At 33.8% G+C, this 26,354-nt stretch overlaps 1 protein-coding gene across 4 annotated transcripts in view; it reads right to left on the reverse strand.

The window, feature by feature from the left end:
* Positions 1–24,159, reverse strand: part of LOC145037689 (uncharacterized) — a 40,190-nt gene extending 16,031 nt beyond the window's left edge. Inside the window, exons 1-5 of one of the 4 annotated variants that reach the window (XM_078986393.1) lie at positions 23,487–24,159; positions 22,363–22,458; positions 19,019–19,095; positions 18,360–18,490; positions 17,829–18,127 (exon numbers count right to left, since the gene is read on the reverse strand). The gene's annotated coding sequence lies outside the window, so the exon portion shown is untranslated. The remainder of the gene's footprint in view (positions 1–17,828; positions 18,128–18,359; positions 18,491–19,018; positions 19,096–22,362; positions 22,459–23,486) is intronic. The other 3 variants (XM_078986394.1, XM_078986396.1, XM_078986397.1) reach the window with 3 other exon arrangements.
* Positions 24,160–26,354: the final 2,195 nt, after the last annotated feature.

Below are 26,354 nucleotides of genomic sequence, written 5' to 3' on the forward strand. Positions count from 1 at the left end.
TGTTCCTAGAAATTCTACGAACCATGATGGGTAGGACCCTGTCAGCAGAACCTCCCTCAGTGAGGTTGTAGAAACTTCTGTCTCCGTTGTAGGGAATGGGTTGACCCTGTTCCTGACTCCATCTATTCAAGTTAGTGGCCCACAAAGGTGTGGGTCCTTGAAATGCAGGACAGGGGTTCAGGTTTGGGTCTTGAGTAGCTGGGGTAGGTTGTTGACTTCAGGCTCCGAGTCAGAACTATCGGAAAAACCCTCAGCATGGTGATCATCCAAAGGGATTGGGTGATCATCTTCTGGTTCTTCCTCTAGCCATCCAGCGTTGCCTTGGTTTGGGAAGTACGGATCGCCGTGATGAAATCCAGCCATTAAAATCTACACGAGAAAAGGCATATAAGAAATAGCTAAATAGACGAACTAACTAAGATAATTATAGTAAGAACAAATACCCCTATGGTATTTCTTTATAGTTGTTTTGGTAAGTTTTTAGACTTGTTGCCACATCACAACCATTCTTGGGCATATATGCTAATCAGTCCTTGGACCAGCATAGTTGATCAGGCTATGCCATTCCCAAGACTGACCATATATCCCCAGGCTTACTTGTAATATTCAACAATTGTAATACTTTTGTTCTTGTCATTGTGATACTGATTTTAGTAAGAATGCAGGCACGTATACTTACTTAAATATTTTATTATTTAGAAGTATAACTCTTAGACAGAGTGTTTTAATCCAATTGTATTTATAGTTAGTATATCTTTTATGGGTTGATATACTATATTCACTATAAACAATGCTCTGATACCAATCTGTCACAACCCGAAACCAAGAATGGCGGAAACGTTCCGGGGTGGAGGACGTCATGTACATTATCACAACAGTGTAAAGTAGTAAACACACAACAACATTATCCATTGCATTAAAAGTAAAGTGTTAATACATGTGTGTTCTTTCATTGTAATAAGACACCAAAATATACAATCAAAATAAAAGACGAGTATTGTATGTGCTCCGTCTTCTCAAAACCTAGCCATCGTACCTATCTACTAGTGACCTGAGAATATAAGTTATTTTGAAAGTGAGTATCAGCCTAAAGCTGGTGAATTCATAAGTATTTAAGTGTCATTGCCTTGTTTTGGAAAGTTGTTATGTATGCTATGTAAATCTTTGAATGAAACAGTTGATATAAGTATGAAAACCCTAGAAAATCTCATATTTCCTACTAGTATGAAATGTATTCTTCTACCAAGACCCGAATGTTTTGCTATAAAAATGATAGTTTTTCCTTCCTTTTGACTATTACTAATAGTACTTAGTCTAAATCATCGTTTATGTGAATGTATCACAAAATAAAGTAATAGGAAAAATGTAATCATGTAAGTGTTATCATTTTGTATTAGGATTAACACAACATCGCGTCAAGCGAAATGTCTAACCTTTGAACATCCGTAGATTGTTCAATTTTCCTCTGTAGCCGCAGCAGGTTTAAGGAATGGTTAGTCCCGTAAAGGTACTCCTAATGTAAGTATTAACCGTAGGCATCCGTAGATGGTCATTTACCTCAGTAGCAAACAACAGGTTAAAGGAATGGTTAGTCCCGTAAAGGTACCCCTAGTATAAGTAATAACCATAGGCATCCGTAGATGTTCATCTACCACTATTGCTAACAGGTGGGTTACGAAATGGTTAGTCCCGTCTAGATATCCCGTTGAACTGGGATAGGCGGGACAATTTACACATAATGTACTAGTAAATCATCCTAGTGAATCTAGGTACAAGTATCCATGTAAGTGCATACAAATAAATGTATATATGTAAATGTATTCATGTAAGTGTATCGATGTAGACATATTCATGTAACATGTAATGTATAGTAGAGACTCATGAATGAACTGACTCTAGTGTAATTCCTTGTAATAGGAATAATGTTATGTATCTCCTAACTATCCCTATAATAGTTAACTGGAAGGTAATTGATTATCCATGCATGTTTACACATCCTTGCTACACAAGAGTGTGGGAATCTGAATGAAGGCTGAAAACTATAACAGCAATACCTATATAAGAACATAAGTGTATAGATATAGTTTTGTTCAAGAAGATAAAATGGTTTTATAAGACATCTATGAGTTTTGAACAATAATTAACAATGACTTGATGTCATTTTAATAAACATATTAAACGTAATACTTTTGTTACCAAGGTATTTTTAAGACAGAAAACCATTTTGTGCATCACATTTTGAAGTATGTGATATCTACTGGATGAAAACACAATTATAAATACATATGGGTGATTTAATAACATGTTCTTTTCTACTTGTATTCCCCCCCCCCCCCCCCCCCATTAAAGCATTTAAAATCATTTAAAACATTGATTAAGGGGTATGAACTCACCTGAAGATGGTGGTTTGGATGAACTGAACGGTGTAGGATTGTTAGGTGTCAATTGAGGACTTGTACACACACTATGATCCTAATGAGCATATAATCAAACATATATGCCCCCAATTAGTCTTAAACTACTAATTGAAAATGTTAAGACACCCTAGAACATGATAAACACTTTATATAAGTGTTATAAACCCTAAGGATTGCATCTAAGTTGTTGTGGGACAAGCCTAATAGGTTTAGGGTTCCAAAGGACCCCATATATGAGTTTACTCTCCAATAAACCTTACAAAAGGAGTTTACGGTCGTAAACCTTTGAGTTTACGGCCGCAAGCTCCTAGGCCTTATGTCATTTTGTGATTTGAAGTGTTACATGATCCCTAGAAGCAATTATACTTGATGGTTTAATCCTTGGAAGGGTTTAGGGTATTAATACACTCCTTTGAGGAGTTCACATCCCTGGGACCATTTCCCTTATAGATTACGGCTGTAATCTCTCATGGGGATGGGTTTTTGGTGATTCCAAGTCCCTAAATTAATTAGGAACTTATCTATGCTTGTGTCCAAGGCTTTAGGAGTGATTAAGGCACCTTTTGGCCCTTGAGTTTGGAGTTCACGGTCCAAGAACTTCTTGGGCCGTGAACACCTTACTCTTGGTGTTCATGGATGATTTACAGTCTTATATACACTAACATACAAGTCTAAGGTAGTTAGATATCAAGGGGAAAGGACTAGGCATCATTTTACCCTTATAAAAGAGTTTACTCCCCAAGGTGTTCTTGGGCGGTAAACTCTCGAATTTTGTTGTTTTGTTATGAAATATCTATTATTAAGCACATTATAAGCCATATAATACAACTAGAGAGAGGTACTCACAATTTGGGATGAAAACCCGAAGATCTGTGAGAGAGAAAATGGCTTTTCTCTAGTTGGAAATGTAACTAATGAATGAATATGGCTCAGAATTTTATATATAGTCCTGGGATTTTTGGCAAAAAATATTTTATTCATGAAATGAACTCTAATATAATAGACTTTTGGAAAAACAGAGTTGCAAAAAACCCTAGTGCATCCACTCTCCTGATATCTCCTTAAGTGTAAACCCTGAAATACTCAAACTTATACGGAAAAGTCTGAAAATTTACTGCGACTGTTCTAACTTCTATTGACTTAATAATGTTCGTACATAATGGAAATTTCAGGTTGTCACATCTAAGGAGGGAGTCCATGGGTTGCTTAGGGCCTAAGCAGTCAAATTAGGGTTTCCTTGTTAGATAACACTAATAGCCTCACTATTCAAGGATCCTTAGAGCACCAAAAACATGGCTAAGAGTTTGCTTAGGGTTTCCACACGTTTTTGGGTGCCTCCTCTCTTATCATTCTTGATCCTCTTGCTCTTGGTGTTTGTGAGCCATTAGAGGAGTGACACTTGTGACTCTAAGCTTTCTAAAGCCATTACAAGGAGGATTTGAGATTGTTATTTCTACATAACAATCAAGGTATGATCTTAACCCTAATTCATATATTAATATTGATTATCATATGCTAGATCTAGTGTTCATAGCTTTGGATATTCAATTGCATGATCATTAGACAAACTAGATCCAAAAGCTATTAGGGTTTGCATGTACATCATAGGAATGATGTTTTGCTCAAAACCCATCAGTGGTATCAGAGCCATGGGTATTTGTTTGATGTATTTGATGCTATTATGGATTATCCTTGCTTAAAGATCGAAATTTAGGGTTTCTAGGGGTTGGACTCGCCGAGTCCATGGTGAACTCGACGAGTCCATGCCTGACTCGACGATTCAGCTGGTCAGAAAGAGGGAAAAACAGGATTTTGTGCTATTTTGGCTTAGGATTATTACCAAATACGTTTTTGATGAATAAAATCTGATTTTTATTGATTTTGGGTGAATATCCTTACGAAAATAGAAGATAATTACCAATTCATCAAATATTTGTTGCCTTATAAGATAATGTTTAATTATTTGAGTTATTTGATGAATTATCTTGCAAGAATTTGGACTAGGTCAAATTAGATAACCACCAATTAATTGTTAATTGCCATATTTGAATTTTGTGATCTAGAATATTCTTGATAAAGTTTGGAAAAGTTTCAAATTACTCCATTTAGGTTTTATAGTTTAAACTTGAACTTAAAAGTTTAGTTTTTGAAATTTAAATAAGTTGAACCCTAATATTTTGAAATGTTTCAAAACTTGCCGTCAAGTTTTGGAATTTAAAAGTTGGTTAAAAGTTTAATTTTGAAAATGTTAAATTCTAAAACAATAGTATTTTGAAAGGTTCAAATTACACCCTTATGGTTTTATTAATTAATTAAAGTGTATAATTAACCCATAAATTTTTGGTTTACATTTAATTAAATTTAAAGCATAATTTATTAAATTAGACCACCTAGTATTTTAAAAAATGTAAAATACACCTTATACTATATATAACATTAAAAGTCTAGTATTATATATGTATGAGTAAACAGTCAGTCTTACCGTTAGTAGGCCTCATTCACAAAGCTAGTTTATAAGGGGTGTTTAAGGAAATTGCCTATAAAATGGCGATTGAATGGATATCCACTCTTACCCACCGCACTCTTGACTAGTGGAGGGTCGTTAGCCGAACGGGTAGGATAGGACAGAAACCTTCCATTATAAGTATAATGAAGTACAAAAGTAAGTAAATGCTTTCATAAAATTCCCAATCTTAGTTACTTTAGGCAAAAGTGAATTGATGTAATTCTATGAAATTACACTTTGTACCCTTGAGAAGACGTTAGTGGAGTGTGTGTGGTTAACCGGCACACTAAATGGTTCTAAGCAAAGGTAGCAAAGGGTGACTCATTGTTTGTTATAGTACGGTGGAGCGTGTGTGGTTAACCGGCACATCAAATAGGTGACTGTAACATTGGGGGCACCATGTAAGTTTGCATGGTTATTCACACCCTGTTTTGTGATCCTCAGCATCCCAGTCACAAATCGATGGGCATATTGAAATTTAAACATGCCATTGAAAAGTTCAATGAATCTCAAAAGATCTAGGAATTTTCAATAGATTTAAAACTTAAATTTTTTTCGTTTTTCATGGTGGAAATTGGTAAATCGTCATTTACCTACCTTCAAATATTATGCAACTAGATTACGACATCCTTCTTCTAGGTTGTATAGTATTGTGTTGGATCCTAGCCTTGATGTTTCATTTGGGTGTCACATCGAGGATTCTAATCAACTTAACTTGAATTTTCACCCGTTTTGTAGATGTGAAAGTACGACAACTATGGTCTTCCCAAATCTCGTGGGACAAGCTTTCCACATGAAGATGATATTCCACGATTCGATTGAGGAACAAGAGATCATGCTTCACTTCCTCTACCTCCTCCAATTATTCTCCCTAACCCACAAGTTCCAAGCATTGAAAAGTTCAAGCTCACTTAAGCCCTTTTGGCAAGTAAACATAGGAAACCTATGTGTGTACACGTCTTAAAGATGAAGTCACACATTGATAGGTTAAGGATGTTGGGTGTCGAGATTTTAGGTAAGTTGGCTATTGACTGGTTTCTTCAGTCGATTCCTGAATCATATAGTGAGTTCGTTAGAGAGTACTATATGATGGATCATGACGTGACCCTCATTGATTTGACCTGTTTGCTTATAGCTGCTGAATCAGCGATGATTTGGCGAGCTGGTTGAGCAAATTTGCCTGGTAAATCAAACTCTCAAACTTCAATGGATATTGAAATGGTGACATTGGAGATCCAGAAAAGGTAGATTCTAAGATAGTTCCTTGTACCATTCCAAAAGAGTCCATTTGCCTTTATTTCCAAGAGAAGGGGCATTGGAGATGAAGCTGCCCTATTTACCTAAGAGATCTAAGAGATGGGAGAGTCAAAACGTATGGCTCTACTTTAGGTAAAATCCATTAACAAACTCTTTTAAGTTCCTATTCTAGATTCTTGATACATGATGTGATAAGATTACATTTTGATGTTTTGTAGGATCGAAGAAAAGAAAGGAAGCTTAAGGGTAGAAGTGAGCTGAATCTAATTGTGAAGAAATGGATTTCGACCGCATTGCTTGAAGATTATGTTCTTAAGCTACTACTTGGTGTTAGAATAGATTGCTTAAGAATATGTAACAACAGTTTTTCAATTGCATTGTAGGGATAAATTTTTCCACAAGAAACTAAATTTTGATTTTATATTATTTATTTATCCTTGCAATGGTGTTTATGAAAAATTGATGTTTGTAAGTTTCTATTATTAGCAATAATGGATTTGATTCTTAATTATGTTATTTGTGGAAAGGTCAAGAAGTTACCAAATAGGGAAAGTTTCGTTGACAAAGTGTCAAGTGAAGGATATGAGATCAAGTACATAAGGTTGTGTGTTGATCAAGTCCACCACAAGAGTGACAAAGATATTCGTCATGATTTACTAAAGGTTTAGTAAATATGATTATACTTATAAGATTAAGTGTAATTCCGAGTTGATTGAAAGAGTTTCAATCAATAGCAGAACGAATAAGAAGAATTAAGCAAGTAGAAAGATAAAAGTCTCTCTATTCTAAGAAGAAGGGAGAGTACTTTTTATTATGTTTTATGATAAGTCTTAATGATTAAGAACCATATCTCAATTGATCCTCTAAAAGAGTCTTAGTGCAATTGTATGTCTGAGAAGAGGAATCAATAATTGAAGAAATGGTTAAATCAAGAAGTCAATCATACTTCGTTCCAAAACCTAGTCTTAGAGTTAAGATTGTGACATTGAGTGACAAGTCTCAAGAAGGTTTATAACATTCATCAAATGTGGAATTTGAAAAGGTTTTCTTATTCTTGCACATTTGAAATTGGAAAGTTGTGATGTCTCGAATGAGACAAAGACCAACAAGGACCAATTTTGTGAAGTGTTTTGATAAAAGCTACACTAACTCTTGAATATTTGTTTGTCAAGAAATGTTTATTGACAAAAGAATCTTATATGTCAAGGAGTCAGTGGGAGTCTTAATGGTCTTGAAAAGTTTCAAGAACTAACCTTGAATAAACTTTATCAATCATCACTAGCACATGACTTGAGATTTACAACCTAATGTGTTGACATTATTTTATTTCTGTGCCATTCCAATTAAGTTAATTATGCCTGTGAGTTCTATGAGTTCTCATTTGAACGCATAAAAGGCAAGCACCTTGATCAATGAAAAGTACATTGATAGGAAAGGGTGAGCTGCTTAACTACTTGGAAGACATGGTGGGCACTCGTGTTACCATAAGGCAAGAAATCAATATTGAGAAAGTTCAGTCCATATGAGCTTGGATTTGTCGCAAACTTTGGTTTTGGCAAATTCGCATGGACAGGAACTCATACACCATAAAATCTAAGTGTCATACTATTACCTCCTTCATGAAAATGACTATGAGGAAATGCTTTCACTAAGAGAGATTTTAAGAAGATAGTGATTGTGAAATTGTATTCTCGAATTCGATTATGGTAACGGTATCCCTTTCCATAATTCGAATTGTGAGATTTGACAATTAGTCTGAATTGTTTAGAAACGCATATGAGCTATCTAAAGCAAAGGTGTATAAGTTTAAGAAGCTTGGATAAAGGATTATCAAAGCATTAGGTATTAGAAATATGAACTTCAGAAATTCAATAAGTATTGTCTTCTGGAAGTTCAGTTGTTTTCTAAAACATGTCAAAGTTAGTGAGAGCATAAGTGTTATGCTTATATGATAATAATCATCATGATAATGGGAGCATAAATGTTTTGCTTGTATGATTATTAAGGCAAGTACTGCAAGTTAGCAATATTAATTATAGAAAACAAGAGTTATACTTTGCAAAGTCGTAAGGGTTGAAAAGTTGTTTTGCTATAACTAAGGGAGAGAATATTATACTTCGTTTCAAAATCTAAAGCTTAGATTGAGTAATTTTAATAAATTTAGTCAAAGGATACAATGTGTGTTCTTAAATTTCGATTATGATTACGTTATCCCTCTTCATAGTTCGAATTGTAAGAACAAGACACATAAAATATTATGGCAGAAGATTGATAAAGTATCATATCTTTATGTAAGACATTACGCATCGTGTCCCATACGCTTCGGGTATAGGATTGGTTGTCAGTGCTATTATATTTGACCATTCTAAAATTTTCCAAATGTCTAGCGCATTTATAGGGAAAAAGGACTAGAATCGGTTTTGACTAAAATAATTAAACAACTATCAAAGGATGATCCAAAGCTCGCTGAGGATTGGTCGCTTGCGAGTAGTTGGAAGTATGGTATTGGATGACATTATTATGAATAGATAAGTTTCTATTAAGAATGAATTATCATATGGGAAATATGGAAATGTTTCCATATTGGGAGTTGGATATTGAGAATCTATATCTAGATTAAAAACTTTTATGCAAGAAGGATGTTCAAAGGAATGTACTTTGAGTGAGAGACATTATATCTATAGAATTGTTTCTGATAAAGATTAGCCAAGTCTTGATGATTTTGAGCTATGACTTTACAAAAGAATCATTGCATAAAATGTTAGAATCTAGCTTAAGTAACAAGAATTTGATATTCTTATACTTATGATAAGGATTGGGAGTTGTGAAATGAGTATGATTCAAAATGTGTTCATTTGATATATTTCACAAAGTAAGGACCGTAGGTAAACATTGTATGCATGCTGAGAGCATGGGACAAGTGTAGTAATAATTCAAGTAAGAAGTAGATTGCCCGAAACAACAAATAATGAGTAATCAATATGGTGATTAAATAAAATGTTTTATTTATACCCAGAGTTTGGGGCCATATGGGATTAGTATTATTCTTGTGTTTCACTTTGCATGTTTTGGCTTCTTGAATAATTAAATTGGTTCAGAACAATCAAATTTTTCGAACGGACCACACTCATTCATATGTTGGAAGTAGGTATGAATGAAGACTATCGTGAATTGGTGTGTGGATTGTCTAAAGTGTATTAGACATAAGCAAATGTTTGTTGCAACGTTCATGAGTGCTTATGAATATGATTTTACCATTGGATTAAACCCACGCTCACTTGGATCACTTCATGGATTTTATCACGAGTGATTGGTGAGACAATAATATCTTATATTCTTGAAACCGAGATGTGTGAATTGTATCTTGTGAGTTGGTTACACATTGATAATATGTAAACGCACTAGTAACTTGGTGTCATAAAACATATTGTTGTGTGTGATTCGGTGAGTGAGTGCAAGCAAGCATTGAATCAAAGTTTATCCGTTCCTTTTATCCAAAATGGAATGAAAGCGGTATCTGTGGGCCCCTCGATGATTTAGTGATGGCACCTAAGCGCTTGGCCAAGCCGGGACTAATTTGATGTGTTCAATTATAGTCTGTTGTCAGTCGTCATAAATCGGAAATCGAGAAATAGTATAGAGAGAATGATTGAAATCCATGTCTCATATCTATACGATATCTAGAATGGAGGAATATATGATCCATTATCTAAAGGACACGCTTCTGATAGGATCAGAGTTGACAGCGGTTTTTGAAAGCTACGATTGCAGATCAGGATCTGAAGTCATACGCAGAATAGTTATTAGACTTACCCAAGTGGGAGACTGTTGGATTAGTGTCTAAGTCCATAACTACTTTGGTATGTACTTGACCCGATGGTGCATGGTCCTTTTCGGTTGCCTTCACCTAAGCAACTTTATAGGATGAACTATGGAGAGAGAGGATTAATTGTGATTTATTAATATATTATGAGAATAATATATTAAAGGAGAAATCATATTGTCTAATTAATATTAGTCAATAATTAATAAAAATTAATTTTGTGGCTAAAAGAGATTAATTAAATAAAGGGAACTAGAACTATCAATTGTATGATAGTTGAATATTGGGCTAATGGACTCCATATTAGAGGGGTGGACAAATTCTATGGGGAAACCCATTAGAAATCGTCCTAAGCCTCTAGGGAGGGAGTCCATGGGTTGCTTAGGGCCTAAGCAGTCAAATTAGGGTTTCCTTGTTAGATAACCCTTATAGCCTCACTATTTAAGGATCCCTAGAGCACCAAAAACGTGGCTAAGAGTTTCCTTAGGGTTTCCACACGTTTTTGGGTGCCTCCTCTACATTCTTCATCCTCTTGCTCTTTGTGTTTGTGATCCATTAGAGGAGTGACACTTGTGACTCTAAGCTTTCTAAAGCCATTATAAGGAGTATTCGAGATTGTTATTGCTATATAACAATCAAGGTATGATCTAAACCCTAATTCATATATTAATATTGATTATCATATGTTAGATCTAGGGTTTATAGCTTTGGATATTCAATTGCATGATCATTAGACAAACTACATGCAAAAGCTATTAGGGTTTGCATGTACACCATAGGAATGATGTTTTGCTGAAAACCCATCAAAAGAGCCTAGTTGTCACAATTATGAATTTTTGTGCCTTGTAACCAACACTTAAACCAAATTATGAATCAAAAACATAAGAGCATGTATGATGCATACTCTATGACAGTAGAACTTCAATCAAACACCCCATGCAAGCAATTCAAATAGTCATTAAGCAATTGCAAACCCTAGAAATTCTTGTTTAAGTCCATTTTTGGACTAGGACTTTCTTATTGGGCCCAATGGACCAATAAGCTTCCAATTTGGCTATCTTGGGCTTAGAACTCTTAAACAGGCTCTAATTGGACCCACTTCCATTTAATTCAATATTTTTGGCCATATTGGGCCTAGAGGGTAATAGATTAATTATATGAACCATTTTGGACCATAATTAACCTAATCTAGCCTAATAGGTCATAAAAATCACATTTATATTTTTTAGGGCCAAAAATCATCTAACCTAGCAAGGAGGGAACTCGATGGGTGGCCATAAAGTTTGATCGAGAATCGAAGGAACTCGACGAGTCACTCCAATGACTAAGCGAGTTGGAATGTACTGCAGAGAACTCGACGAGTACCCAAGGGTACTCGGCGAGTTAAGGTCAACATGGATTGTTGACCTTGACTGAGGACTTTGACTTTGACTAGGGGTTGACTAGTGGGTTATGGAGCACCTTATAAGGTTAAGGACTTATGAGTATATTGTACTATGATCTTAGGTGGTGGATCCTATGTCAAGTGAACCGATAGTTGGAGTTTGCCTTTCGAGTCGACATCTGCAAAGTGAGTTTTCCTCACTATATCGATAGGGTCTACGGCACCAAGGTCGGCCCTTTAGTTGTTATTGTTATGGTATGCTAAATGTTGTTATGATCTGTTAGACCGGAATCGTGGTAGACGGTATGTTATGCTCTTATGATCCATCGGGATTGGTATATTAGTGACCTGCTAGGTCCACTCTAGTTACAGGAGATTTCTATGAATGATGATCAGTAAGACAGATATGTTTGATTTTTGAATATGCCAGTATATATGATTGTATGCACACATGGTTATTTGCTTGTGGTTGGGTTGAGGCGATCCTACTTGTGCTAAAGGAAAATATACCTTATGAGTGGTTTGCGGAGACTGCAGGCCCACGTGGCGGACCAGTCATGCCGAAGGCTCGGGATAGATTCAGACAGACTGTAGGCCCGGTAGGACAGTCCAGTCAGGCTGATGGCCCAGTATGCATGTTGATTGATTGATTGATTATTACTGTTATGGTTTTGTTAGTGTGGTATTGGTATTTTTGGGGTAGCTCACTAAGCCCTCAGGCTTACAGTTTTCAGTTTATTGTTTCAGGTACTTCAGGAGATCGTGGAAAGGAGAAGGTGTGACCGAATCGCTCCTCATCCTTATGTTATGATTTTTGGGACACTCTGATGGAAAATGATTTGAAAACATTTTGTAAATAATGCTATGTGGTTTTTATTTATGATTGAAAAAGTTTAAATTTGGCGTAAAATTTATGGTTGTTACAATCGCTGAGCAAAAACCCCGTATAAACCCATTATCGATTCTATACGGTAACAAGGCAAATCTAGGATCTATAATGAGGTCATAACCGAATTGTGACGAATGCCTCTGCACCAACAATTGGAAGTTTAAGTGCTGAAAGTCCACACCCACGTCTATTCATTACCGTGGACTTTATCGTTTAAGAGCACCAACGCTCGTTTCGACTCATCATCTGATGGTTGTAATTAGCAACCGATGGTGGGATATCAACCGATATAAGTATGTGATCCATAACTTATACTCGACGTTCCTCGTTCCATGCTAATTAACGGTTATGACATAGAGACCTTTCCGCTAAGATGTACAGTCTTAGTATTTTTACAGGGTAGCCCATTTAGCTTAGGAAATGATCCTAACTCATATATTTAGGAATGAACGTAGCTTCTATAGATAGACCAGGGAGTTTCGGATCCTAACAATGAGTCTAGGCATCCTAGTCCTAAACTTTCTTTTATAAGTATATCGAACACCTATAATTTTTTGATGTTTATGATTAATAATTGGTTGAAGTCTTATGATATTTGAGATTCGTAAGACTTAACACCTTTCCAAATTTTATTATTTGTCGTGATGAAATTTGGACAACATATAATGATAATATTTTCCAGGTTTCCACCAATGTGAAACCAACAATTCCCATAACATTTATAATTCACGTTATTAATATAATGCGATATTTCGCAAATAACGACTCTTAAGTCGTGAAGTCGATCATGTTATTTATTACAGTAAAAATCCATAACTTAGTAAATTGAGTTATACTTTTATAATTAATATAAAAATATATTAACATATTTTCCATTCGTTTTTACATAACTTTTATATATATTAAAAGTTAATCTTTCAATAATTTAAACTATTAATTATATATTTTTATAATCTTGGTCTTTTTATCAATTATGACCATGTACTTTCATTTTATACTCGAATAATATTTTTGGTCATTTGTATATATTTTCGTACTTCCAGTCGATGCTTTAACTCATACATATAAAATTGTCATTTTTATGACTTATAATCTTAACTTGTGTTATCATAGCAAACTATCCAAAATCTTGTGATTTTTAATATTATTAATTAATATATCACAAGGAAGGATAATTATGTCATTTATAATATTCTACTTTAACTTATATGATTTATACAATTTAGATTACTAATTCATAAACTTTCGACCAATAATAAAGTATGATGCTATCTATCTATTTATATCTATCTATATCATACATACTTATAAAGCTAGTATTTTTTTTCTTGAATCTCATGCATTTGAAACCCTTTTTTTTTAACTTTCTCAAACCACATTCATTTGAAACCCCTTTTTTTAACTAATGCAACTCAAAAGTTTTCTTAATTATGATTTAACACTCAAAAATTTTATAACTTATATTATGTTTAATTAGCATTTAGTGAAAAATTTACTATAAAAAGACCAATCTTTTGGAAATAAATGCATACAAATCATATACAAATTTCAGAAAGAAAACAAACTTAAAGATTTTTTTATTGGGTTGAGGTCTTATGACCACTTTAGAGATATGTTATTATATTAGAGCTTTTAATTTGTAAATTTGTTATATAATTTGTTTTTATATTTTCTTCGTTTTTAGATTATTGTAATACAGTTGTTGTATATTGTGGTTTAATCATATGCTGATCATATGTTATATAGGGTGATGCCAAAAATATTTTAAATATGTTTTTTTTGTAATTGTACCATTTCAAAAAGGTAATTAATTAAACTCATACATATGTTATACTTTTCATCTCTCTCTCTCTCTCTCTCTCTCTCTCTCTCTCTAGAAGTGTTGAGTGTTAAATCATAATTAAGAAAACTTTTGAGTTGCATTAGTTAAAAAAAAAGGAGTTTCAAATGAATGTGGTTTGAGAAAGTTAAAAAATAGGGTTTCAAATGCATGAGATTCAAAAAAAAATACTAGCTTTATAAGTATGTATGTATGTATGTATATATATATATATATATATATATATATATATATATATATATATATAGCGGTCAAAAAAAACCTACAATGCATCGTATACAAGATACATTGATGCGTGCCTTGCAAAGCATCAAAGAAAAGCATACACATCTTACCGCATTAGTGAAATTGCATCGTATTGGATAGTGGATGCATTTTCCGGAACACATCACAACGTATCACGCATCACAGCGTTTGATGTGCTTTTTTAAACCATTAGTATTGCAATTGGTTTGCTTAGAATAATAGAGGAGCGAGGCTATATACCTAATGCCATAACCTACAACACATTCATCGATAGTCTTTTCAATGATGAAAAACTGGATGACGTTTTGAAGCTCTTTAAAGAAATGGTATTTGAAAAATGGATCCTACCTGATGTGGTGACTTACAATTGTTTGATTCATGGCCTTTGTAAGTATTGTCGGTGGGATGAGGTTTATAAAGTTACGAAGGAATATAGGATCTCCCCAATAGTTGAAACCTACAACATATTATTAGATAACCTATGCAAAGAGGGAATGGCGAAAGATGTAGAAGTTGTAGTTGGCATGATGGAAAAGAGAGAAACATATATCCCGATGTTGTGAAGTACGCTTCAATCATTGATGGCTACTGTATGCGAGGTAAAGTGAGAAAAACCATGGAAATATTTCATTCAATGGGTTAACGTGGTATGGTTTTCTAGATTTTGTTACCTATAACAACAGCTTATTGTAATCATTTGAAGATAGAAGACGACATGCACCTTTTCAATGAAATGACTGAAAAAGGCGTACATCCTAATGAAGTCACATATGGCATCATAATAGATATGGACTGTTTAAGGTTGGGCGTTGTGAAGATGCAAATAAGCTCTTCAAGGAATTGATAGCAAACGGCTTCTCTAGATCTTATCACTTACAGAATAATGTTGAAGGGTCTTTGCGACAACAATCAAGTTGACAATGCATTAGATATGTTTCTTTTGATGAGTAAAACTATAAGTGATCTTAGTTTAGATATTACACATTCATACAACATTTTGATTGATGACTCAAGTAAATTTGAAAATTTCAATAAGGCAATGGATCCTTTCAAGGAAATTACTCTTAAAGGTTTGCAACCTAATGATTAGAGCTTTTTTTAGAGAAGATATTGTGATGGACGCGAAGCAACTGTTTCTAGAAATACAAGGAAATGGCATCCAACTTAATGAAGTCACTTACAACACAATGATTCAAGGGTATATCTGGAATAAGGTCTATGATGATATAGAACTTCTCATGACATAGATGCACATAAATCACTTCTCACTACATGCTTCCACTTGCAATTTAATTGATAAGATACATGATAGATCATTACCTACAACTTTGTTGGAAAAGCTTAGGCCAAAGGAATTTGTGGAGGATCCTTTTCCTGTGGAGGTAAAAATCATTATTTTGCAAGTCTGTTTTATCTGGATTACTATTTGTTGTTATTATCATTAAAATTTATGGTCTTTTGATCTTAATCCTCTTTATTTTTTTCTCATTCAACTTGTTGTTGTAGAAGATGATGTCTGGTATTAGTTTTTTGAGTCCCAATTTGGAAAAATGACACAAGATATGAATTGTACCCTCACCATGACGTATATAATCGCTATCCAATCGTTTTTTTGCACTACTAATTCACGTATATACTTGATGTTTCACATTTTAAGGGTCGTAATATCATATTTGACCAATTTGGCTGATTTTTGATGAACATCTCTTTAGACTTTAGTTGTTTAATAAACATGTAAAAATGTTGAACATAGACCAAAATTATGTTGATTCTAAGCATATAGTAATTAACGGGATATTGGTCTTTTGTCTTTGATTCTTGAATCAACATAATCTTGGTCCATGTTCAACATTTTAACATCATGTTTGTTAACACAAGTAAAATCTAAAGAGATGTTAATCATAAGTTAGCCAAACCGGTCAAATATGATATTGCGACCCTCAAAATATGAAACATCAAGTATATACGTGAATTAGTGGTGCAAAAAAAACAACTTAATACCGATTGTATACGTCATGGCGAGGGTATTGTACATATCTTGTGTCCTTTTTCCACATTGGGACTCAAAGAACTAATATTGGACATCATCTTATGCAAAAAGAAGTTGAATGAGAAAAAAAAAGAATTAGATCAAAAGACCATAAAGTTTAATGATGATAGAAACAAATAGTAATCTAGATAAAACAGATTTGCAAAATAAGGATTTTTACCTCCACGGGAAAAGGAACCTCCACAGATTCCTTTGGTCTAAACTTTTCCAGCAGAGTTGTGGGCAATGATCCATCATGTATCTAATCAGTTAATTGATTGCAAGTGAAAGCATGTAGTAAGAAGTGATTTATGTGCATCTCTGTTACAGGAAGTTCTATATCATCATAGACCTTATTCGAGAGATACCCTTGAATTATTGTGTTGTAAATGACTTCATTAGGTTGGATGTCATTTCCTTGCATTACTAGGAACGGTTTCTTCGCTTCCATCACAAGATCGTCCCTAAAAAAAGCTCTAATCATTAGGTTGCAAACCTTTAAGAGGAATTTCCTTGAAAAGATCCATTGCCTTATCGAAATTTTCAGATTTACTTGAGCCCTCAATCAAAATGTTGTATGCATATGTATCTAAACTAAGATCACTTCTAGTTGTACCCATCAAAAGAAACATATCTAATGCATTGTCAACTTGATTTTTGTCGTAAAGACCCTTCAACATTATTCTATAAGTGACGAGATCTAGAAAAGTCTTTTGCTATTAACTCCTTAGAATAGCTTATCTGCATCTTCACAATGCCCAAGGTTAAACAATCTACATGTATTATGATGTCATATGTGACTTCATTGGGATGTACACCTTTTTCAGTCATTTCATTGAAAATATGCATGGTGTCTTCTATCTTCAAATGATTGCAATAAGTTGTTATAAGTAACAACATCTAGAACCATACCTCGTGAAACCATTGAATGAAATATTTCCATGGCTTTCCTCACTTTACCTCGCATACAGTAGCCATCAATGATTGAAGCGTAAGGCACAACATCCGGATATATATTCCTTTCTTTTCGATCATGCCAACTACAACTTCTGCATCTTTCGCCATTCCTTCTTTACATAGGTTATCTACTAATATTTTGTAGGTTTCAACTGTTAGGGAGATCTTATATTCCTTCAGAACTTTATAAACCTCATCCCACCGACAATACTTACAACGACCATGAATCAACTAATTGTAAGTCACCACATAAGGTAGGATTCATTGGTCTAATATCATCTCTTTAAAGAGATTCAAAGTGTTATCTGGTTTTTCATCATTGAAAAGACTGTCGAAGAGTGTGTTGTATTTTATAGCATTAGGTCTACAGCCTCCTCCTCCATCAGTCCAAGCAAACCAATTGCAATACTATTTTGGCTAACCTTACATAATCCTTTTATCATAGTTAGTTTTGTACATGGCTGCATTTGTTTGACATACCTCTTCTTTGATGGGTTTCTAAAGAATAATTCTGCCTCACCAACTCTATTTGCTTTAATGAATCCGTCCAAGAGAGTGCTAAAAGTGAATCGATCGGGTACGACGCCAAGTTTCAACCCAATACACAGCACACCAAGACCATCCTTCGCTTTACCTAACTTACAGCAGTAGTTAATAGCCAATATTGATCGTGTAAACTTCAATCTTTACACCTCTCACAGTCATTTGTTTAAACATATCAAGGGCACACGAATAAGCCTTCATTCTGGTAATAGCTTGCAACAATCGGTTGAATTTTACTGTTTCATGCAGGGGTTGTCGTTAGATCATTTTATCAAACAGTTTATGGGCATCATCTCACGTATTGATCTTTTCATATATAGATTGGTCACGACCCAATGCCTCATTTAAGGAACAATATGACTGAAAAGGGACTATACAATGTACTCATGAACCTAATTCCAAAAATGAGATACATTGTCATTTTAAACAAGGAAAGAAATGCAAGAATCAGTAATCAGTAATGGGTACCTTCAAATCTAGTTGACTGTCTCGATACAATAAGAGAAAAATTCATTCTTGTATTAGCCATCGCCACCATGAATGTCAACTATTGACTATCTAATTCGTAATTTGTTCACACAAGCTCCAACCCTGTTCACCTTTTTACATTGAAAAAACATAAAAGTCGTTACTTTGAAACAAATATATTTCTATCGAACTTAAGGGTTTTTTTGTAATTATCCTTGGTAAAAATCACTATTGTTTCTAAATTTTTTAAGGTATATTTTGCAGATGTATTAGTATTTTGTGCATGTGTAATCATGTAATTGTTAAAAAAAACAAAAAACAAAATCATGATGTATGGATGTTATTTTGTAATTTATATAGTTATTAAGATTATGAATACTCAATTACACCATTAATGGCTGCCATGCATGAAGATGACACACTCCAAACTTGAGTGAAGTTGCCAAGATTCTAGAAGATACCCTAAATGTAATACTTATCCTATTTTCTATATAAACGATGTGACTACAGAGATTATATTTAAGAATTTTAGGGAATATCTGAATGAAGTAGTTGTAGAAATTTTGCTAAAACTATTTTAAAAGAAATATAAATGGTGATGATTCTATGAAAATAAAAATACATTGAAATAATTCAGCTACTACAGAAAGAAAGGGTACCGTTCTTTCAGGTGAGGAAATGGAGCAGCAAAAAGAGCTTGTTCAATTGAACTAGGGCATCACTAAACCTGATGTTGCTGAAAAAAGAGGGAGATGTTTTAAGTATTATTTGATATTGTGTATTGCTAATAATAAGAAAACCGGAAGTGAAATATTTTTCAAATTAAATGCATAGATGAGAAAAAAAAATTAATCATTAATGTTTCAATGTTATAACAAAAAGAGAAGTAACAACCAACTGCTAAAAATGGGATTATATTTTAAATGAAATGTGTGTTAATAATGAGAAAACTGAAAGTATGATGCTATAATTGGAAAAAAAAAAAAACTCAAAGTAAAGTCTGTCAATGAGAAAAAAAAAGTTTTTTGAAAAAAATGGGATGATTTTTGAAAATGCAATAAGCTACTAATAAGGAAAGTGATGGTAGAATGCTATGATTGGAAGATTTTTCAAAGTAAAATGTATAGATGAGAAGGAAAAGAGTGGTGATGTTTCAATGTTGTAACATTATATCAGAAAGAAAAGTGGAATTACATACTAAAATGGGATTATTTCAAAAATGGAATAAATTGCTAGACACAGGGAGGGTAGGCAATTGGGAAACTGTCAAACTTGAGCACATGTACTTCCTATCTTAACTGTATTGGCTAGTTATTTCTGATAAAAAAAATAAGGATGATTAGTATAAGGATTCATGGTAAAGCAATTAAAAATCATAAATTTGACCTGTAAATATGCGAAAACATTAACCTTAATTAAAATTACATGTAAATGTAGTTTCACTGTTCTTCCCTGTAGAATACTATTCACCTAGTAGGCTACTAGTCTAGTACAAGTATAAAAATACTATCTTATGCTTCTTTCAACATATTGACTAAAAATGCAAAGGGATCAACAAACTCTACCACATATTTTATACCAATACATTAACAAAAACTCAAGTGTTATCTAGTGGTGGCCTGGTGGGGCTAAAGGAAAACTTCTAAATGCTGCAAAAGCTTGTGCATCCATATGTAAAATAAGTGCTACAAACAATTCAATAACCACACTTTCAAGTAGCTTACAATCTACCAATTGATTTTAGACTTTCGATCAACAAAGTTCTAAACCAATCTCTTGTATGTTCATGATTATGAAAGTGTTAGAAAACAGTCATTAAACCCTAATTTGAAAGTAGATCATCCACTATCATATCCATGAAGTTTGAAATCAAAATAAGCAGGTCCTCTACGAATGAGAAGAGAATGGACATGGAAGAAAAACAACAAAAACCATAAACCTAACAAGCAAAAATAAAATGCAAGAGAAGATCACTTAAAGCTCCCAACTAGGGTATGATGATTAAACTATCATATCATAAAATGTCAAAGAATATGACTCCTAAACAAGCTTTCAGAGTGATTAGGTATTTAAATTAGATCAAATCTAAAAAGAAAAACTATACATGCATGATGCATCAAATATCAATAACCATACACAAGTGATCATCAATATAGACTTTGGAAACCAAGATTAACATACAGAGTAAAATAATTGAATATGCTACACGGATCTTTCTTAAAGAGGAGTGCATAAATGATGTTATACATGTCATTGCTTCACCTACATAATTTCAATTGAGAATCCTCAACTAATTTGAGATTAATGACTTCTTGTTATTATGGTACTACAGAGTAAAATAATTGATTAACAAAAGCACACAGAGATACAAAAAAGGAAAAAGGAAGTTAACTGATCAGCACCCTAATGTCACATCCCCAACCAAGGCGGCAGAATACGTCGGACTGTGCGACATAGCTCACGGATCACAAGCAAAATGAATATAAATCCCAAGTTACAACAATAACATTGCAATAGTTATATCTCCCTTTATGGTTCAAATAAATGGTTCAATAATAATAATAATAATAATAATAATAATAATAATAATAATAATAATAAGTTCATAGATTGCCTTAACAGATACGCCGCTAAAACAAAAGCTAGATAAAACTAGGTTTCCTGAAATCCATGAACGTTTCTTTTGCTAAAACTGGTTCAATGATCTCCTGACAATTCATGTAATTTGAGAGTCAACACAAAGGTTGATGAGAGTTACAGGTTTTCTACTAATCGCAATAATGATATATTAAAAGTCTAAAGAGTATTCCTTTTGTAGTTAAAACCATGTTTAATAAAGAGATAAATCATAAATATATTTATACTTGAAATGTTTGTAAAGAGATAAACCATAAGTAAATCCATATTTAAAATGTTTGATAAAGAGATAAATCATAAATAAATCCATACTTAAAATGATTGATAACGAAATAAACCATAATCAAATCCATACTTAAAATGTCTGATAACATATAAATCATGAGTAAATCCATACTCAAAATGTTTGATAAACAGAGAAACCGAATCCATGGTTTCTAGAGAAATCATGAGTAAATCCTTCAAAATGTTTGATAAACAGAGAAACCGAATCTGTGGTTTCTAGATAAGTCATGAGTAAATCCTTACTCAAAACGTTTGATAATTAGAGAAACTGAATATGTGGTTTCTGGATAAAGATTCTGATTAATACCCATAGTTAGTTCTATAACCGAGCTATATGACTAGATATAACCCCTTACGCCGCTTCATTGGACGTCGTGGATAAACTAAAGATAATTATCACCCGCTTCGATTGATCCATCGATGTTATAGCTAGTAACCGCAGATATGGTGTCAACCCGTACAGATCTATAAACATGTATCTCACTCTGAGGATTAACGGTTATAGTCAAACAGGAATACTAATGGTTAAACTTAGGTAATGAATACTATGTCACTATAAAGGCAGTTAACTATGATACACGATAAAGTTCCCTATAAAAGCCAACTAAGTTTGATGTATCCGTAGAAGCATCTTTTACTCGCTTAAATAGATGGTAAGTTTCTCAAATGCATGTATAAATATCAAGATATGAGTGTTATAATTTGTATATACATTTTCTACATATATATAAATACATGTAGGATATAGATATAATGATACAAAATTAACAAACATACACGTTTTATGAATTTATCACATGAAATCATAAAAATCTTATGACATATAATTTATGACATGCAAATATGTCACGTAAAATCATAATATTATATGGTTAAATGAAAGATACCTTTTCTAGTTGTAATATGTTTTAAATCATTAAAACATATGTATTTAATGATAAAAACTTGTGTACGATATATATTATTTTGTTAAAAATGCCAATCATAACTATATTATAAAATTAGAATGCATTTTCATATTTGATATGCGATGTATTCTCCCCCAAAATAATAAAACGTTAAAAAGGGCGGTTACACTCACTTTTGTAGCATGAATTAGGTTCGTTGGTATGAACTTGTCATGAGAAACCGCAACGTGACGTTCTTTAAAGCAAACCACCGAGACTACTAATGTTTCCTAATGACCAAAGGATAGTTTTGGTATTAATTATTAGGTATAGGCTGGTATTTGTTAAAATAAATAAATTGTAGGGATTTATTTTGTTAAAATCATCCCCAATGGACTTATCTTGTAAACTATTCTCAAATTAGGGACTAGAAATATACATTTAAAACTGATTTGGATTTTTAGGACAAAGTTTGTTAATATTTTCGAAGGGGTTGTTTTGCTAAAATATATTAAGGGTTGGGATTGATTTGAAATTCTAATATAAACATAGAGTAGTTTTTATTATATTAAATCAAAGTTTGATATTTGGATCGATTTTGAAGGCAATAATAGATTTTAAATCCATACTTTGTTGAGAGGATAGAATTTGAAATCAATTACAAGGATAAGGGATAATTCGCTTATTTTAATTCATAGTTTGGAAGGTGGGACTGGTTTGTAAGTCTCACACTAAGTGTTGTTTTTAGATGAAATTAAATAGAATTTGAACATCAGTCATCAGTCATCTTCCTAACTTCCTAATTCAACGTCTTGTTCCCGATTCTATTTGAAAAGGAATATGGATGTAAATGGAAAGAAAATGAGAGATGTCAAAGAAAAATCGTATTATGGTGTTTCTTCATTAATATAAGAAAAGTGAGGGAAAGAAATGATTTTGAAGTCATATTTTTCGTTCAATTTTTCCTTTAAAATTGAACGGATCTAAAATAAATAAGAGAAAGTAAAATCTTTAAGCTTCTTTTTTTTTCTCTAACTTGGAAACACAAAAATTTTAATTTTTTTTTATTTTCTCTGAAAAAAAGAAAAATTTTCTTCTTTTTCCGTTTCTTTCTACCAATACTTTCATTCGCCTTCCCAATTGAATTTACAAAAAAAAAAAAAAAAAAAATCTGGGAACAAGGCGCAAACTTCAGATCGTGAACGGGAAGAAAAGAAAACGAAGAACACGAGACCCATTTTGTTTCCTTCCATCGCGTCCGACTTCCGACCCAAGAAGCAACGAAAAAAGAAAGAAAAGAGTGGCAAGTGATCGATACCTGCTGCAGCAACAGCGACCGGTGGTAGTGGCGACGATTGTTCAGCAACAGCAGCAAGCGGCGGTGCTTGCTCCGGCGACCTCCGTTGTTTTCGTTTGCTTCACTTCCGGCGAGCGAGAAAGGGGAAGAGGCGACTGGAGGTGGCGATAAGCGGGGGTTGGTGTTGCTCGTCGACACAGGGGGGGAAGACGAGTTGGCAGGCGGTGTTTCTTGGCGGAGGGTGATGGCAGGTGGATGCTGGAACGGAGGCAACAGGCGGATAAGCAGCAGCAGCGTCAGGGTGTTTGACGGTGGTGGGTCACGACAGGGGGTGGAGGAGCTGCCACAGTCGACTGTGGTCGACGTGTTTGCCCGTTTTCTCCTCTCTTCGGCGTCAGAGATTCGAAAGAGGAGGGTGGAGTCAAGGGAGGTAGCAACTCCGGTTGCTGCTGTGACTTTTCCGGTGGACAGGGTGGAACGAGAGGGAGGGACTTCGAGACTTTTAGACCAGAAAATGGGAAGGACCGATGAGATAGTCAATAGTCAAAAGAAGGAAACACTTGAGGGATTAAGACCATCAGCTTTCTAAGATTCGTTTTGCTTCCAGTTGCCAAAGTGAGAAAGAAATCACACGCGATCTGCGTTGATAAATGAGGAAGAGAGGTTAAATTTTCGAGTTTTGCGCAATTGGTCCTGTTATTTGCATTCTAACGAAAACTACCCCAAACTCATATATCTTTAGTAAAGTAGTTTCAGGGAATAGCATGTCTGCCCTTAGGAATATATTCATTCAAAATATATAGATTTATTTAATAAAATCTCCAATATTGCTTTTATTTTATTTTCATTTATTTTTGTTAGGGTAAATTACACGAATGGTCCCTATGGTTTGTGGTAATTTGCACGTTTGGTCCCTAATTTACTTTTTTAACTCGGAAAGTCCCTACTGTTTGTTTTTGTTACGCGTTTGGTCCCTTCTATTTGTTTTTGTTACGGGCTTAGTCCTTGTCTTACCTAAAAAGACTATTATTTGAATATGGAAAAATGATGAGATAGGTAGGGTAAGGTGAGGAGAGTAGGGTTGAGAGTGTGTTTATTTAAATAAATTAAAAAATCAGGGGCAAAATAGTCGTTTTAGGTAAGACAGGGACCAAGCGTGTAACAAAAACAAACAATAGGGACCTTTCGAGTTAAAAAAATAAGTTAGGGACCAAACATGCAAATTACCCTAAACCATAGGGACCATTCGTGTAATTTACTCTTTTTGTTATGATTATTTGGTAATCATTTTTTATTCTTCTTTTTAATCGGTTAAAAAAGTACTTGGCAAATAATAAATTTAAGTTCATGGATTCTAAAAAGTCAAACGAATCAATTTTTAATTTTTTTTATTTGCATCGATTTAAGTGACGTTAGCTTCGAGGCTCGTAAAAATATTTCAAAATTTTTTGGAAAGTGTCACGGCCGTGGTGATTTCAAATATTTAAACGGAATTCAAATCTGATATACGGATCTCTGTGAAACAATGTTCAAAGTTTGACTATACAATAGAATTAAATACTAGGTTGAAGCCTGAGTTTGTAAACATGCTCAAATTTTATTTACGAGTTGTGTAGCTACTTTAAACTTAGATGTGTAGTGTCCGGTAACAGATAAAATCAGGTCTATACTTGTTTAAAACTTAAAATGTGCATAAATTTCTCATACGATCTTTGTTTCGGGCGTTTTTTATATCTACGAAATCCTGAGAACATGTTCTATCCAATTTTATTATCCATCTCCCCCATTTAGTTCAATGGCGAAATTTTGTTATTTAGGACATCAGATCTCACTGATTTTGGAATTGTTTCCTGTTTGATGATGATGATCAGCTTTTCTAGCGTTTTGAGGTATCCTAAAGGCACTTATGAATACCAAGATATCATGCGTATGTAAAAGCATTGAGTTACTATGCCGTAGGTCCTACCACAATGTGGTTCGTAGTAAATTGATTGTTTATAGTTTTAGACCGAAACTTCAGGATGTCACACCTAAATTATCTTAATACATGCAGTATGATTGCACCAAACTAAGGATCTATATCACATAGCATAATTTTTATACACTAGCTAGCGATATTCCGTCAATACGTCCAATTTACACTCTTACAATATTCTTCTTCGTACCCACGGTCTGGTACCTTGCACCGAACCATGCACCATGGTACTCTCATTAATAAGTTACCATAAAATAAAACTAAGTAGTATACAAAAAACATTTATTATGTAACAATTGCACATTCATATAACCTTCTTTTGTCTCATGGCAACATTCTGATATTGCTATCATCTCAATTGCGTATGTCGAACTCATGAACAACACCTCAATCGGCCTATAGGTATATAAAACAATCATCCCATTGACCTAGAGGAACTAAACCATCGTTCCACATCTTATAATAGTAGTAGCCAAGAACTTAATGAAATATAAAAACCTAGGAACCTAGATCTATCAGGTCTTCAGACTGTACCTTGAATCTCCAAGCTTTCATCAAACAAGAACAGACAAAGGGACACTCATAATGATCCTAAACCACAGCCTGCTAAAGACGGACAAACCCGCGACATTCTTGAATACAAAACAGGCGGCAATAATACACCATTCTTGAATTGAATCTCTCATATATGAGAGTTTTATGCACTTTCTCGTCCCTACACGCGTCACCAGAAAAGACTAGAATTTCTAAAAACCTTCAGCAGTTGTCATAAGTCTTCTTTATTATATCAAGGTTTGCACAGTCCATAGATTGTTCCTTAAATGGTTAACTCTCCCTCACTTGGATTCCAATGAACATTTGATGTTTCCCCTTGACTGATCAAACCCCTAATTATCTTATACAGATCATATGAT

Source organism: Lactuca saligna, chromosome 3 (assembly GCF_052625555.1).
Source record: "Lactuca saligna cultivar CGN05327 chromosome 3, ASM5262555v1, whole genome shotgun sequence".
Classification (NCBI taxonomy): domain Eukaryota; kingdom Viridiplantae; phylum Streptophyta; class Magnoliopsida; order Asterales; family Asteraceae; genus Lactuca; species Lactuca saligna.